Source organism: Typopeltis vanoorti, chromosome 13 (assembly GCF_054136105.1).
Source record: "Typopeltis vanoorti isolate ZY-2024b chromosome 13, IOZ_Tvanoo_1.0, whole genome shotgun sequence".
Classification (NCBI taxonomy): domain Eukaryota; kingdom Metazoa; phylum Arthropoda; class Arachnida; order Uropygi; family Thelyphonidae; genus Typopeltis; species Typopeltis vanoorti.
The window spans coordinates 16125349-16142136 of NC_143561.1; the positions used below are offsets into that span (position 1 = coordinate 16125349).

Genomic DNA, 16788 nt, shown 5'->3' on the forward strand with positions numbered 1-16788 from the left:
GTTACTGAACAAATATTGATGCAACACATATTCACTATTTTCAACACGCATTGAACCATTACAAGAGTTCCCAAGTGTGGGTTTAATGTATCTCTGTTTGTCTTGTTTAGCTTGCTGTGCAGTAGCTCTTACAAATACGTTGTAATAATGCGCTGCGATACTTGGACTCCAGAACAAAGAGGAGAAATCCATTGATCACATAGCACGTAGACACTTCCAAACATTGCATTCAAAGTCTGGTAGACTACTATTAATGACAACTCCAGCCTTTGTCCGGTGAAATACGATTTGACTGAAGTTCCGCACCACTCCTGCAGAGGTCATATAAAGGACAGGGCAAGTACCGAACCTGGCAGGGTGACTTTTGTTTTGCTATCGTGTCCTAACCGTTGTTCTGTGCCGAAAAATAGAGAAACTTGTCTCAAATACTGTAGTCATTATACATATAAACTATCATGTTTCTTTGAATGCCACAACATTGTAAATTTTACCCTCTAAAAACATCATTGTTTTGCCATTTTGTCTGTTAGTTTTTAACGCTGAACTTCGCGCTTTCATTGACGGAGTGCTGCCTTTGAAAAAAGTAGCACAGTCATAATTCAATAGACTATGACGTCATGAATAACATGCAAATCAATGGTCAAAAAAATTCATGATCGGTGGCGGCTCGTGGCTTGAAATCGTGGGGGTGATGCAACTTTCGAAATACACATACACACTGTAAGTACAGTGCATACGTGTTTAGATAAAATATAAAAATTATGGTAAAAATTAAAAAAATAAATAAACATGAAAAAATATTGTTTATTATCGATAAAATTATACAGTTTGGTATAACTCAAAATTATTTAAAAATAAAATCCATTATCATAACACCAATAATGTTCTAAAATGAAAACTATTACAAATGTTATGTCTTTAATTTTAATGTCCAAATATTTAAATATTTAAAGAGACGGAGTAAACACGATAAGCACTACGAACACTCTACTAATGGCGCAAACTGCATATAAACAACAGTGGAACTGCGCGACGGACAGTGCCGCATTACGCCAATAGCTCGCATCCAGAGGCGTAGCTAGAATGGTGGGGGGGATACGCCCCGGGTGACACTTTTAACATTTTTGAACTTTTGCAGTTAATTCTAAATTAAGAATTATTTATATTACTATGAAATAAACTTCAACAATGTCATCGACGAATCTGCTAACAGAAAAGCACAAAAAGAAAAAAAAAAATGACATTTTAGAATGTTGAAATGAAGTTTTTTGCTAGAGCTTTTGCCGCCCGGGGCAGCAACAGCTCTAGCTACACCACTGCTCGCATCTCACTATGACGCGCATATGTTTGCGCGCGTAGCAATATGACACTGTGGTAAACACAGTACTGCTAGCGTGCTTCGCCCTCCTAAGTGCTACAAGATGGATTTTTATTGTTTTTTGTACAAAATAAGAGAATTGTATAGGATTGTCGATGATAAAATTAAATATTACAAGCAAATATAAATAAATTAATAAATATATTTATATATCGAGAAAAACTGGGGGTGCTGCAGTTCCGCAGTGCCTATGCACGAGCCCCCCCCCTCCTGCATATAATACACTTATACGGGTATCAAGATACCAAAATTTCATCGAAATCCGTCAAGCCCAACCAAGTTTGTGAAAAGGGTGTCAGTACAAATAACTAGGAAATGGATAAAATTGGATAATAAATAAATAAAAATTCCACCAGATAGACTTTCTAATTAGTTTTATAAGACTATTCTAGTCTTATTACTCTAAAGTACTGTAGTAACCCGATGACGTCACAAATCAGGTGACTACATACATTTGTATAATTTAACATGAACATAATTTATGCAAACGGCAACACAAGTAAATTTTTAAATAACCGAATGATCTCACCACAGACTTAGAATCACGCTTGTAGACCCACACTTCACCGCGCTGGAGTTCGAAACCAAAATCCTACGGAATAGGTTTAGTTAGTGGACAATTTTATAATCATTTCTGAAGTATTTGATTTATTTACTTACATATAAAGCGTTATTTTATGAGGTGCTATTGAGGTGAGCAGTGCAAGTGTTACAACATCATCGGCTTCCATTAAAATCTGCCTTCCTGTATATCAGGGGCGAATTCTTCATGCTTGCTATGCTTGCTGCGCAAGCTCATTACCTGAGAAAGAAGTAATATTTATTTGTTAATAAATGCATGCATTTATAGCATTCCATTTAGGCTTTTATTTTTGTAGACAGAAGACGTCTTAAGCTTGCGCGGTAATAATTGAGCTTTGCGTTGTGTATCGAAGGCCGATGCTTGCTCGTCTAGTCAAAGCTACTTTGGCTTGCTCGGTTGTAGGAGCTTCCAGGTCCTCGCAGCAGCACTGTGATTTCATGCGCGCGCATAGCCATTTCACGTCGTCTCACTCTCTTGCTTAAACACAGGCCATACGCAGTCAACGTAGCTCTAGCCAGTGAGCCTCAGCCAGCCTTTACAAGTGTGTGCGTGTTGCTTGGGAAAATTAAGTTACAGCCAACTTTTTATGACGATGTTATTGACCAGTTCATAAAGAAGAACCTTACGGTAGAATTTGTATTCGAGTAGCTAAATTGAAAAAGATAGAATATCATTTGTAAAATAGATGTTGTATTTGTATGATTAAATGTACATAAATTTCTAAATATATAGTTTTCAATGGTCAGTAATTCATTATTCCGCTAATCGGACTTCAATGACACCTCTTACTCCCTGAATGATAACAAGAGCAAGAGTGAATTTTTAAGACCAGCATTCGCCCCTGCTGTATTTTATTCAAGCGACATTTTATGTGCATCCAATATACTCCGTCCGTGCTTCCTGCGATGACTGACAAGCTGCCCTTCCCCCGCACTCTTCACCCCTATAATGAAGTGTAATCCTTGTCGATGTAAAATTTTTCCAACATTCATCTTTTCACAAATAATCCGCTGGAAGCTTAGTTGCAAGCTAAGACGTTAGTTGGGTTCATCTAAGCGAACATAACCACCTTAATGTACCGGAACTACCTTCGAGATTAATTAATTAATTAATGAAGATAAAACAATATCAACTTTATGTTCATCTAACGAACACTTGATTGAGATGTTTATGCTCGAATGAACACAATCGAGTGGGTTTTATTTTCCGTTTGTTTGCATTGTTAAATTGAAAGGGCACTTGTGAAACGATGGTCGCAAAAATCGGCGATCGTTAGCTGTCTTGAATGCATGCAGTGCGTGACAAAAGTATTAGGCTCATCCCGAAAATAATTTCAAATTCTCGTCATCGCTTGGGCGTTATCAATCAACGGATATCCGACCTCACCACTTTGACAACGCAACCATCGCTTGCGTCTGAAAATCACGTGATCTGTTTAGCCCCATTTGTGTCAATCCAAGTTCGTGATATTATTGTGAGCTCGACGAGAGAGGAGTGATCAACCCAAATTGGAAATGGAACTAATTCAATTGGAGGATTGTCCCCTCAGAATATCTATCACTGCCCCAGTCGCCATTGGCTTCTGTTACACGCACTCCACTCAGGATCAGCTTCTCTTTAGTATGACGCTGTCGTTGCAGCTGGCGTCTATAACGAGGGAAACCACTCAACGCTAATCCGACTTGGCACAGGAAACGCCACCGTTAACTCACATTGTGTGCTGATTTTTACACAAGCAACCCACGTCTCTTTCTAAGAGGATTTCCCAAGATTTTCTAAAGACATTCACAGAGCTCCTTCGTCATTGCACACGTCACAGGTACTGCTTTAATTTCTAACATCCAAATGTGTTCAAGCGATACCAGCGGGCTCCTAATAGAATGTTCGTTCCTTCACGAGACTATATCCGGGTATTTCGATTAGCAAACCTGCTGAGCACGCTTGATGCTCACTCATATCATCCCTTACCGAAAGAAATATAAAATTAAAAATTGTATTTATATTCGATACAAAACATACATAGTGAATATTGCAAAAATCAAATGCAAATATTACGTTTTTAGCATCCTACATGCACATGGCACATTATCTCATATTTTTATATAGATAGATATATTGGTATTGTACATTTGCAGTACAAGCATATGAAACGTAAAACGATTAGTAATAAAGAAATAATTAAAAACATAAAAGAAGTTTAATAACAATTTAATGTGATGGATGTGTTTCATTACTGCTACACAAAAAGTCGATATCAGGTGAAATATTTGAAACTGCAATTCTTAGATTTCTGCTTTGAAATGAAACTTATATGAATAAGCATATATTTACTAATATTCATTATTAAGCGCCGAAATACGCATGAAGCAAAATTTGCGAAACACGCACAAATGTGTGATTTTTTCCATTAAAATATAAAAAATAAAAAAAAAAGAAATAATAAAAATTACTTACTTACTTTTCTTTTAGGATAAAAAAATCTATTTACTCTTAAAATATTTTCAATTTGTTTTCATTATATTTTTCACGGCCCCCCCACCTCAACAAAACCTACTGCCCACAGTTTGTGAAGCGCTGTTCTAACACATGTATTTAATTAACATCGCCCAACAATCAAGGAGTTATCGAGAAGTTAGAAACCTCACCGAATAAACAGAAAACATACGAACATTCTTTGTAGTAGGTAATTAATTCTAATGTATGATTAAATTTAAAAGGTGTTAAAGTAATTTTCGATTTTTTTAATATTTATAAATAAATAAATTTTAAAAGCTTAAAATATTAATATTTATTTTATATTTTAAAACTTTTTTTATTCATTAAAGATCCAATAATGTGATTAAATTACTTATCACAAACATGATCACACTTGACTTGAAAATGAGAACTTAGATTGGAATTTCACAGTAATTATGCATTTGAAAATAGTTTATAGTTTAGTGATTAACTTTTTTTTGTATTTTTATTTATTTTTTTTTTATTATTTTTTTTTTTTACCTGGATGAAGAAATTCTTCTCCCATCTAAATACAATCGCAACCATTCATGACCACAAAGCAGTTAGGACTTGAATGAGAGGTCTAAAAATACGAAGATGCCTACACATATTTACTTTATCTAGTGTGGTTTACCCATATGAAGTATTCGCTCCCCCCCCAGAAGATTATCCACCAACCAATCAGTGAACACGAACCATATAGGTGTATATATATTCCCCCATCAGTTTGTATTATTTTATGTATTCTCTATCTACACTACTTAACAGAAGTATTGGAACGTTTTATATGATGCGATAGACAGTTCTGTTATTTTTAAATTAGTTTCCGCATTTAGATAACAAAAGCCGCCATCAAACGCGAGCATAAATTAAATTAAAACCGTTCAAAACTTAACTTCGGTATAGTGAGTAGCAAGTGCCGGAAGCGAGAAGGCCCACGCAAAGTTTTTTGACGAGAAACACCCGTTGGTCTGCTTAATCGATTAGCCAAGACTTTAATCTTCTCAGTAAAACCTCATAAGGTGGCCAACAAAATAAATTAAACTTCGGGGTCGCTCTGTTAATCAATCAAAGAAACCCAGGGTGGTGCTTGCGGCACGAGAATTCAGACACTAATGGAAATTTATCGCTCGCTATCATTTTTTTTTTCTTTCTTTTTTTTTTTTTTTAATTGGCAAGCTCATCTTTGGAAGCTTTGTCAGCTGTGATTAACTTCATTTAACAAGGAATAGGTTTACGTGCTAGAAAACATGCCTAAAACTTCGATGCGAGTAGATGTGGCAGGGTTTGCTTATCTGCTTCATCAAAGAAGATATAAAAACTGCGCTATTGAAGAGGAAAAAGAACATTCCACGTCTATTGGAGTTTGGGAAGATTATGCGTAAAATTTCTGGAGTCCAGAGAATCAGAAAGAGTCTTAACATAAACGTTCTTGATTCTCTGGAAGTGACAACTGGATATGGAGAATCACATTCTTGATATGATTTCGTGTTCTTCAATAATTGTCACACGTAGGCAGACATATAGTAAAAAAGAAGTATTTCTAATAGCTCGTTCATTTTTATGATAATTCTCCCCACATACACACACAGGTAAGGACTATTCAGCCATTAATACTAAGTATAGATGTTGCTGTTCGCCCTTACGAAAGAAAAAACGAAGGCTGTAATGTCAGCCTAAGTTTTCTGTATATTATATATTGTCTGTGAACTGCATGGGTTCTGGTGGGTTGCCTCTTTTGCAAAATGAAAGGCCTGAGTTAAATTTATAAGTTTAATCTTCTTCCTTTTACGTATTACGCCTAGTGGCCTGTCACAGAACTGTCTAAGCCATTCCAAACCGCACCCGTCCCGAGGAAAATTTGGTTAGCCGTATGCCTCCCGGTGTCCTATGGTAGACGCGTGTGTTCAGGGAGGCCCCTGTTCTGGGGGACGAAAAACCCGACTTTCAGGGTGAAAAAAAAAACCCTATCGGCGTATGAGAACGGCTAACTCACCTTTCGTCGAAAGCGACCAGATAAAGTTTCTCAAGTCACTAACGGAAATCGAACCCAGGTCTTTCCGAGCTCGTTATAAGTTTAATCTACTAATCCTTAACGAATTAGGTAATTTTAGGGAGTTTTTAGGGACAGTATTCCTCCCCCTTAAAAAACACGACGAAAATTCTCGATGTTTGGAGGAATTTGAGATTTATACGAAGTTATTAGCTGTTTTCAGAGCTGAGGAAATCCCGGACGTAAAGAGAAAACCCAATTTCTAGTTCTAAACTTTAAATATAAAGTCCATCCACCATAATACGTAATATGCAACCATAGAGAAAGTTGGCAACCCAGCTTCAGAAGTCTGAAAACATGTATGATGGAAACTTCTCGGTGACCAGATCAAATGGCTTAGGAATATGCCGGCCTGGTTGGCCGAGTGGTTAGCATATCCGTTCTCCAACCAAAAGGCTGAGGTTCGAATCCTGCCGTGGGCATGGATTTGTGATTGTCTGCGAAAATGGTAGTGGTGGGCGGTAGATGGCGTTGGTGTAGTTGTGGTTCGTTGTAGTTCGTGGATTGAGTGATGGTGGAGACAGAGAGAGAGAGTTATAGAGTAGATGCCCTCCCTCGATGAGTCTTTGGACTCCATGGAGGTGTGACATAATAATAATAATAATATCATGAACAAGCAATTTTGGTTCTTCAAAATGTTCTAATCATTTGTTCATAGGTGGATTACTTAAGCAAGAAGATCCTTTATTGATCGCTAGTGACAGAATCAATAGGAATTTTGAGTCATTATATTTGTCCCATACTTTAGTGCTTATCATCTGAAAGTGTAGTAATTCGATAGTAAAGATTTGCCAGGCTTCTTACGAATGGGTCGAATTAGGTTAATTTTCAAATTGCCGAATAGATACCAATGAATTTGGAGAAAATAAAAAGGCGATACATAACAGGTCTCTACTGTGGAGCCCAGACCTGCACAACAATTGGAGATATTTCATTAAGACCAGAAGATTTTTACACATTACACATGTGTCTTTTAATACCGCGGGTGGACTTGTTTAGAGGCAATCCGGAGTTATCGCTTTCTAGAATAAATATAATTTTCAGCCCACGGCAATTCTTCAATAAGCAGTGAGTCTCACACCAATCGATGAAACTCACTACCACCTAAAACATTCGCAAACATGAATGCCATAGTGAGAATCGAAGTAGCCTATTGGTTGAAGAGAAAAGATCCTATGCACTCTCAAAACAGACCTGAGAAAAAAACAAAACAAACAAACAAAAAAAAAAAAGGAGACATCAAATGTTATCAATCTGGAATGGTAGAAGGAAATCTACCAAAATCATCAATTTCTTTATTTAGCGTATGATAACACAACTTCCACGAGGACTATACCGGAAGGCACGGTACAATCTTAATAAACCAATATAAAGCTATTGACTGTGTAATGTAATGTTTGTCTATAAATTGGGTATGTTCCCCGCAGATTCGCCTGTATGTGGAATGAAAAACCCTACTACCTCCCCATGAGATCAGCTAACTCCTCTTCGATTAAAAATTTAAGGAAATGTGGCAAGTTGGGATGGAGTTCTCTGTGGGAAAACAATGCAACAGAAGCCTTTGAGTTCAAGAAGATGGAAAAATATTTTGGACAAAAAAAAAATGCTTTTGTCATGAGAGCCAAAAAAGTGTCAGTTTTGGATATGTTGATAATTTATTTATAACTATTTTGAGCTTTAGTATATAAAGATGAAACAATAAGAGATGTTTCAGAAAATACTTGGATCAGACGATTGAAAAACAAATTAAAAAATATCCCAAATATTTTTTGGTTACTTGGCTCTCATAATATCAGAAAACACGTGGCCATCTGTGTTCCTTCGTGGAAGAAGAGATCGACAATAGATGGTGGTAAACTTCAGAGGTGAAACAGACAACATCCAGAGTCATACTTAAAAGGGTGAATAGTGAGGAAGAGATCCAAAGTATTTAGGGACCGTTACGATTATCTGGTGGAATTAGCTCTGCTTACTTTGAATTGGTTGTTTCTCAAGAAACTGCAAACGAATATCTGATCGAATGAGACCAAGAAATGTTTATATAAAGAAAGTCAAAAAAAAACAAGGATTATATGTTGGACAAGTGGAATATTAGAAGAAGCATGAGGATCTTAAGGAAATGAACCTCTGTAAGTTTGAAACTATTTACATTTGGGAAGTGAATCTGAAACCTTTTGGGAGATTTACCTTTCTTTATCTGCATGTAATCTGTTTCTTTTCCCTCCGCTTTTCATGGTCGATGGGATTTGAAATTGGGTGGAACATGAAATATGCAGTAACGGATTCCTTACTAAGACATGTGAATGGAGAATTTCGTCCAGCTGATCTGCAGATCGTGCCGTAGCAATGTCCATTCCACAACAACACGCGGACTCCCTCCAGATACACTTGACAGAATAATGGCAACAAGATTTTTGCTGGATAACCCTGTTCTCATACTTGCTGATGAAATGCATATTCTTTCTGAAGATGTACACAAAACTTCTGTGCTCACAGTGGGATCCAAACTCTACAGCCTGCAGGTTGAAAAACGGAGATGATGCCCACTTAGCCAACCAAGCAGAGGCATTGCAACTCTTTCAAAGAAAGTACCTGCTGTACAGGAACAGTCTACAGGACTGTTGGACCACCGAGCGTAACAATTTGGTAATGATGATGATTCACCGGGCTGATTGCTCTACGTTTAAAAGTAAACGATTTTTAAGGAACTTGGGAAAAAAGAATCGAGCTCCGGAGGAAGACAAAGATTTGTAAGCAGTTTGTTCCAGTGAGACATAACTTTTGGAATGCTAATTATGCAACGATTTGACATGTTTATGGCAGAGAATCTCAAGCTATTTTATATATTAAAATAGAAATCTTCTCCGGTCTAAGAATATGAAAAGATAACAAAATCTGTAACAGAATCAGAGGGGCAGTTTTATTTATTTATTTTTTTTTTTTTGGAACAATGAAGAAAGACTTTAAATTACTGAAAACTAAATAGTTTCCACTCATCAAAGAAATAGAACCTGTCGTATTGCTAACACTAACATGGAATAACATCGACTTATATGATGAAAACATGCAATAGATATCATCCTATTACGTATATTAGGTATTCCAATGTGAAAAAAATTATCTTACAGAGTTTTTAGACGACAATAGAAATCTTGACATTACCTTCTACTGCAATGAGTTTTTCTTTTTTTTTTTTTTTTTTGTTATTAAGCTATAAGCTCTGGTCATGGCAGGGTAACGACAATAGCTCAGCCTCAGTTAAAACTTCATTGGCTACAGCATTGTCATCTGTTACCCTCTGGATTACCATTCCTGAAATCAGTTTGACAATTGACAATTGACATTTATTCTTTAAGGGTGAAGCAAAATGCTTTTCATATTCCCCGCTATCTGTCGTGGTTACAGTGAGGGTAAAATTTACGAGCAGTTTGCTCGCCCTGAATGGGCATGGAGATTATGTATCGCTATAGGAGACTAATATAGTTTTTGGTCTTCTATATTTGAATATGTCCGTTGGCTCGTATGCTGCAGCTTGTTGAACCAAATCGTTGGGATGTGTGGACGTCTTTAGAAAAAATTTGGAAGCTGAGGATTGTAAATAAGAGAGAATATAGGGGATATTTGTGTCTCTGTGGAGTGAAATCAATTTCCTTATCCTTATAAGGACTGGCTTAAAGGGGCGAAGCAAGAATGCTTTTCATATTCCCCGTTATCTGTAGAGAACAGTGTAGGGATAAGGTGTTATTGAGCAATTAAAGCTCTGATTATGGCAGGAGGATAACAGCATTAGCCGAGCCTCAGTTAGAACTTCATTGGCTACAGCATTGCCATCCATTACCCACCAAGGGTATTGGATTGAATGAATCAATCACCGCATCTCACGGTTGATTGTTCGAGTTTCAATCCTCAATTCTTATCAAGGCATATCATTTATGACATATATCATAAAAAATATGGTGTGATATCTATGAGGCATACGATGAAATTATATAATTTTAAAATATAAATAAACAAAATTAAAATCTTTAATTTTTTTTAATTTACGTGTTTGAGAATAGAAATAAAATAAAAAAAGACAATTTTAAAAATATTTATGTTAACAGATGATATAAGAACTATGTACCTATAAAGTATACAGAATCTAATGTATAAACCATAATCTAATGTCGCATGTAATATTTTATGTGATCTAATAATCATATATGTATAGGCATGTAAATATTCGTTCACACTGTGTAGCCTACCTTCAGTGCGCATGTTTTTGTTTTTGTTTTTGCTAGTAACCAGTATGACAATCGCCCTTGGTTACACGTATATTTTACATTTGTATCTTCCTTGTATTATGAATGTTATCTTTCTATCTCCCTGTACTGTAATTTTGTCTCAATGATAACAAGACATATCTTGTTCACACGTAGAAATAAGGATATTTATCCTTTAAGGATAAATAAGGCCTCTTTACAAGGCCTTGATAACACCTCCCTTGGACTATTGTGCGCATGTCTGGTCTTCCGGTTTCCGTTGTGATTCTGATATATTAGAAAGAGTATACAAAGGAGAGTGGTAAAAATGATATCAGGATTGTGGAATACTGATTATGAAGACAGATTGAGAATTTGTAGGCTGCAGACAATCTTTCTCCTGTTGGCAAAAAAGCCAACAGGAGAAAGAGGGGTGATATGACTTAGAAACTTCTGAAAGGGTCATACAGGATTTCATTTGATGGAATTTGTCAATTTATGGAGGGTGGAGAAAAGACGAGAGGACATCCTTGGAAGCTGAGAATGAAGGCCGGAGTGAGTGCTAGATTTTTCTCTCAGAGGGTTGTGCGTGATTGGAATGGATTGCCATTGGATGTTGTGGGTGCAAGCAGTGTGAATGAATTCAAGAATAAGTATCATGGCTGGTGTGTGTGTGTGTGTGTAGTATGTGGCCTTCCTCGATGAGTCTCTGACTCCCTGGAGGCTTCTCTTAATAATAATAAATCGATTTCATCCTATGTACTGTATTCCAGGGAGTCCAAAGACTCATTGAGGAAGGGCACCTACTCTACAACTGTCTCCAGGCGTTCAATCCACCAACTACAGCTAACCGCAACTAGACCAATGCACTAGTAATTTCACAGAGAATCACAAACATCCATGCACACGGCGAGATTCAAGCCTGCAGCCTTTTGGTTGGAAGATGGATACGCTGACTACTCGGCCAACGAGGTCGGCAAAAAGAGATGAAAATTTTCGCGTCTGTTTGTTAGAGATTCATCCATGAGTTGTATTTTCTAACTTGCTCTTGGGTTTGAAAACTTCAATCTAGCATATTCTAATGTTTTTAAACACCCGTGATAATGACCATTGATATTACTGAAATGAGACCATCGGGATATCAAATACTTCCATTATTCTGCCCACTACTATACGTAAAACTTTCTCTGTAATCCAGTTCATTTATAGTTCTGGCACCGATGTAGATACTCATGTAGTTGATTTTTATCTCGAGATTACCGAAAAGCTTAAGCCATTGTAATCCATATACCCGATGACACTTTGGCACACGATAAACTCTCTCTCTCTCTCTCTCTCTCTCTCTCTCTCTCTCTCTCTCTCTCTCTCTCTCTCTCTATTGCGTTTGGAAGGCGTCAATTTCAATGAGCTGTAGTTTAATGCGAGTGCCAGAGGAATCATTTGCACAAGCGTTCAAGTTGTTCTCGATTAATTACACGGTCGTGCAATATATTATCAATCACACGCGTTCTGTAGTAGCACTGGCAAACGTATTTCTCAGCTAGAAGATGCAAGGAGTTGAAAGTTCACGGGGTGGACATTAATCAACACCAATTATTCGTCAATTTCTGGTAATTGTGGGCCACCTAGCAAGTGTGAGAAGCAGGTAGAGTCTGTATCTTCAAGTCGACGCTAAGCCCTCAACTCCCCCAGCCTCTCTTTCCCACCCAGACTCTAATGACGGACCATTAGTGTTACGAGAACGATAAAGGTCTGTTTTCTAATAGTTGGCAGCTGGCTACAAGTTATTGGTTTATGGGGAGAAACAACAAATGAAAGCCAATTAAAATTCGTATTTACAAGACAGGCGAAAGAGCTTGCTAAGCTTGGTATTATACGATAAGTACTCCCTTATAAAGAAGTAATAAGTGACTGGAGAATATTAAAGTCAACCGATTCTTCTTTTTTATTTTAAACGAGGATTCTAACTTTAAGAAAAAGTAATCTGATCGATCAATAGAAAGGTTATAAAGATAAAAATCTTAATGAAACTTGGGATCTGACCGAAAATTAAGGAGTGCATCATTCTCTTTAATTTTCAACGATATCATTAATCCTTGATTTTAATATATGAGAATGGAGGATATTATGGATCCGTCCATATTTTATAGCCAAATATGTAAACTTTAAAGGTTTCGAAATTTACTAGATAGCTTAGGAGACAGTAACCATCGGTAGAGGAGTTGCCTTGGTATGCACTACTTAAAAGACACGAGCTCTGCCCAGGAAACCGTATGTTTATATTTTATTAGTGTCAGCTGTTACGAATTGTTGGTTCTCATCAGAGAGCAGGCAGAAACCTAAAAATAGCAAAAAAAAAAAAAAAAATACCATAATAATCCTATGATGATTATAAGTGAACTCTTGGTAGGGCTATAAATATGGATTGATCCATAATAACTTGTTAGGCCAAATTAAAACCTTTCGGTTATATATTTTAGTAATTGTTTATGCCGAGAGTTCAGTTACGATGAACTTTATATATATATACAGGGTGTTCGGGATAAATTTGACATATTTATAATTAATTATATTTTTCCGTAAGTTACATGTATTAACACACACTTCTCTTCATTTAAAAGTTTGGACCCTTCTTCATTCATATACAAGATGTCAGAAAGGATGGATAGCTGGAACCCACCTGAATCATGGAAGAGAATAACTTGTATCATGATGATTCGTGCCCGCCATCAAAATAAGGATATTACGACTGCTGCCCAATGCTCCCTGAATACAGTAAAAACAATCAGGCATGAACTAGAGACTTGCAATGGTGACTACGAGGCTGTAGCAAGAAGAAAGATCCCTAGCAGACGATCTGATTGCGTTCGTACAGCAGAATTCCTCGCAAATCTGCAGGTACAGGTGTTGAAGAACCCTGGCATTGGAATTCGGGCTTTGTTCGTGGAGTTGCTAACTGTAGTCAAGCCCTGGATAACAAGGGTAGCCAATGGTAGGCCGTATGTATGGCAGCAGGATTCGGCCCCTTGCCACACCTCTGGGAAAAGTCAAAAATGGTTGTCTGAAAATTTCTACGACTTCACCAGTCCAAATGTTTGGCCTCCAAACTCCCCAGACCTTAACCCCATGGATTATTTTGTATGGGGCGCAGTTCAAAAAGACACCAATCGCACTTCCAGTAATACAAAAGCCCAGTTAATGGATAAAATTAAAACAGTTTTTGCGGCCCTTCCCAGGGAGACTGTAGCATCAGCTTGTTCGAGGTTCCGAAGCAGAATTGAAGCTATGATCGATGCTAATGGTGGTTATTTTGAGTAAATCTTGTTGATAGCATTGTAATTAACTCTGCCTGTAATGTTTTTTTGTCAATTCATTAAATTTAATAGATACAAAGAAGATTTTCTTTTTCCTTACGAAACTGTCAAATTTATCCCGAACACCCTGTATATATATATATATATATATATATATATATAATATACAGGGATGGCTCGTGCATAGGCACTGCGGAACTGCAGTACCCCCAATTTTTCTCGATATCTATTTATTATTTTATTTATATTTGCTAGAAATATTTAATTTTATCATCAATAATCCTATACAATTCTCTTATTTTGTATATAAAAAAAAATCCATCTTGTAGCACTTAGGACGCAAGCAGCACTGGTTTACCACAGTGTCATATTGCTACGCACGCAAGCATATGCACGTCATAGTGAAATGCGAGCAATTAGCGTAATGCGGCACTGTCAGTCGCGCAGTTCCACTGTTGTTTATATGCAGTTTGTGCCAGTAGTAGAGTGTTCGTAGTACTTATCGTGTTTACTCCGTCTCTTTAAATATTTGGACATTACAATTAAAGACATAACATTTGTTATAGTTTTTATTTCAGAACATTATTGGGGTTATGATAATGGATTTTATTTTTAAGTAATTTTGAATTATACTAAACTTATAATTTTATCAATAATAAACAATATTTTTTCATGTTTATTTTATTTTTTTACCATAATTTTGATATTTTATCCAAACAGGTATACACTGTACTTGCAGTGTGAATGTACAGGGTGGCCATAAATTAACTTTCCCTCTTTGGAGGCATCTGTAGCTAAAACCAATAAGCGGAATGAGACCAAATTTTATATTAAGACTTTTGAATGCATGGAGATATGATTTCCGTGCAAAAAAAAAAAAAAAAAAAAAGTACCAAAAGTCGCTGATAGGGGAATTTTTGGCACTGGTGGAGCCGATGAATAATAACATTTTTCGACCGTGTAAACAACAGCCGCGTCACTCATTCCAGCTGGATATGTGGCGCGTTACAATGATAATAATAATAATTATAATTAAACTAAAACAACAACTTGCGAGAGACACAGAAATTAATGTAGTGATTGAACTTACAGAAAATAATGTTTTATTCATCAGAATCAAGGTCCCCTGGACCACATACACGATTTTCAATGTGCTGACCTTTCTTGTGTAGAACAAATTGCATCCAGTGTGCGACATTCTCTACAGCTGAGCGTAAGGAGTCAGATTAGATGTTCATAACAGTCCGTTTTATGTTCTCTTTCAAGACATGCAAGTTGGGAACGCCACCAACATACATAACGGATTTCCGTCGAACACCGCAATAGCAACGTCTGTTACTGTCTCTTCTTGCACTGCTTTCAATCCTCTGCCAGGTCTAACTCCTAGTGATCCAGTTTCTTCAAACTTCTTAATCATAGTTCTCAGTGCTACAGCTGACATAGGACCCGTACGCAGGTTATGAAGCCTTCTAAATTCCCGAAGGGCCGCTTCGACATTGCACTGTTTAAGATAAAACAACTTAACAAGTAAAGCATGCTGAGGCAAGATAGGACGCATACTGAGCACAATTCGTCAGTCATTCGAATAACTGCCTGAACATTCCCAACCCCTGTTTAAGTGGAATTGGTGGCGCTGCTGTCACGTACGCACAGTACAATTTGCATAATCCTTTTTACCTGTGTTTACTGCAAATATTTGACTGCTTTCGGCTCTGCCAGCGCCAAAATTTCCCCTGTCGGCGACTTTTGGTACTAAATCTTTTTTTTATGAGGAATTCATCTCCCTGTGCCTTCGAAAGTCTCAACATAAAATTTGGTCTCATTCCTTTTATTGGTTTTAGCTACAGATGCCTCCAAAGAGGGAAAGTTATTTTATGGCCACCTGGTATATTTCGAAAGTTGGAGCACCCCACGATTTCAAGCATTGTATATATATGTAGAATGTTTTTTACTTTGTGGTTAATATATGTTAAAGATGCCAAGAAATTTTATATATTTGGCTTTAATTCTTTTTCTAAGTAAGCAAAACAAAGTTTTGCGCGTGAAATATATTCACGTCTGAGCTACTTTATATAGAGGCTAATGACGTCATCTCACTTGCCTTAGTATGCATCCCATACCCATAATGCAAAGCTCAACCCCTTTCGGGCATGTATAATGCAATGCATAATGGGAATGGCCACTACCCACACCAGTTTCCACCTTATTTAAAGGTAAAGGCATCTCAAAAAAATTCGGACGATCCCTAGGCCACTCAATCGTGGGCGAAAGACCGTCCATCTCAGCGGTGGCTCCACTCAGTGATGGCCTTCCACCTACCATCGCCTAGCAGAACCGCTCAAATTCCGAAGAAAAGCATTCACCGACAAAGCCCCTCAGCGGGCCGTGCCGGAGAACACCTATCCCGGAGACTCAAATTGCTCCCTTAAGGCAAAAACCTTAAGAGAGCGTACTCATAATTAGCAATAGCCGAGCCTCAGTTAAACTTCATTGGCTACAGCATAATGCAAAACATCACACAATCACCAGTTTCCACCTTTATTGAGGTCTCTTCAGTGGGAGCCAGACCCGGGAGAGATACCAAGGTTGAAGTAATGCAGAAGTCATATATATCTTATATACGACTAGACAAAAGGTGCTTGACATTCTTAATAAACATTTCTGGATGAGAGAAAGATGCAGAAAGTTTTTTACCTTGGGTATAATATTTCTTGATATCTTTA

At 37.2% G+C, this 16788-nt stretch overlaps 1 pseudogene; it reads right to left on the bottom strand.

Annotated features, from left to right (window-relative positions):
* Positions 1-16462: 16462 nt before the first annotated feature.
* On the bottom strand, positions 16463-16581 carry LOC150099951 (U4 spliceosomal RNA; annotated as a pseudogene).
* Positions 16582-16788: the final 207 nt, after the last annotated feature.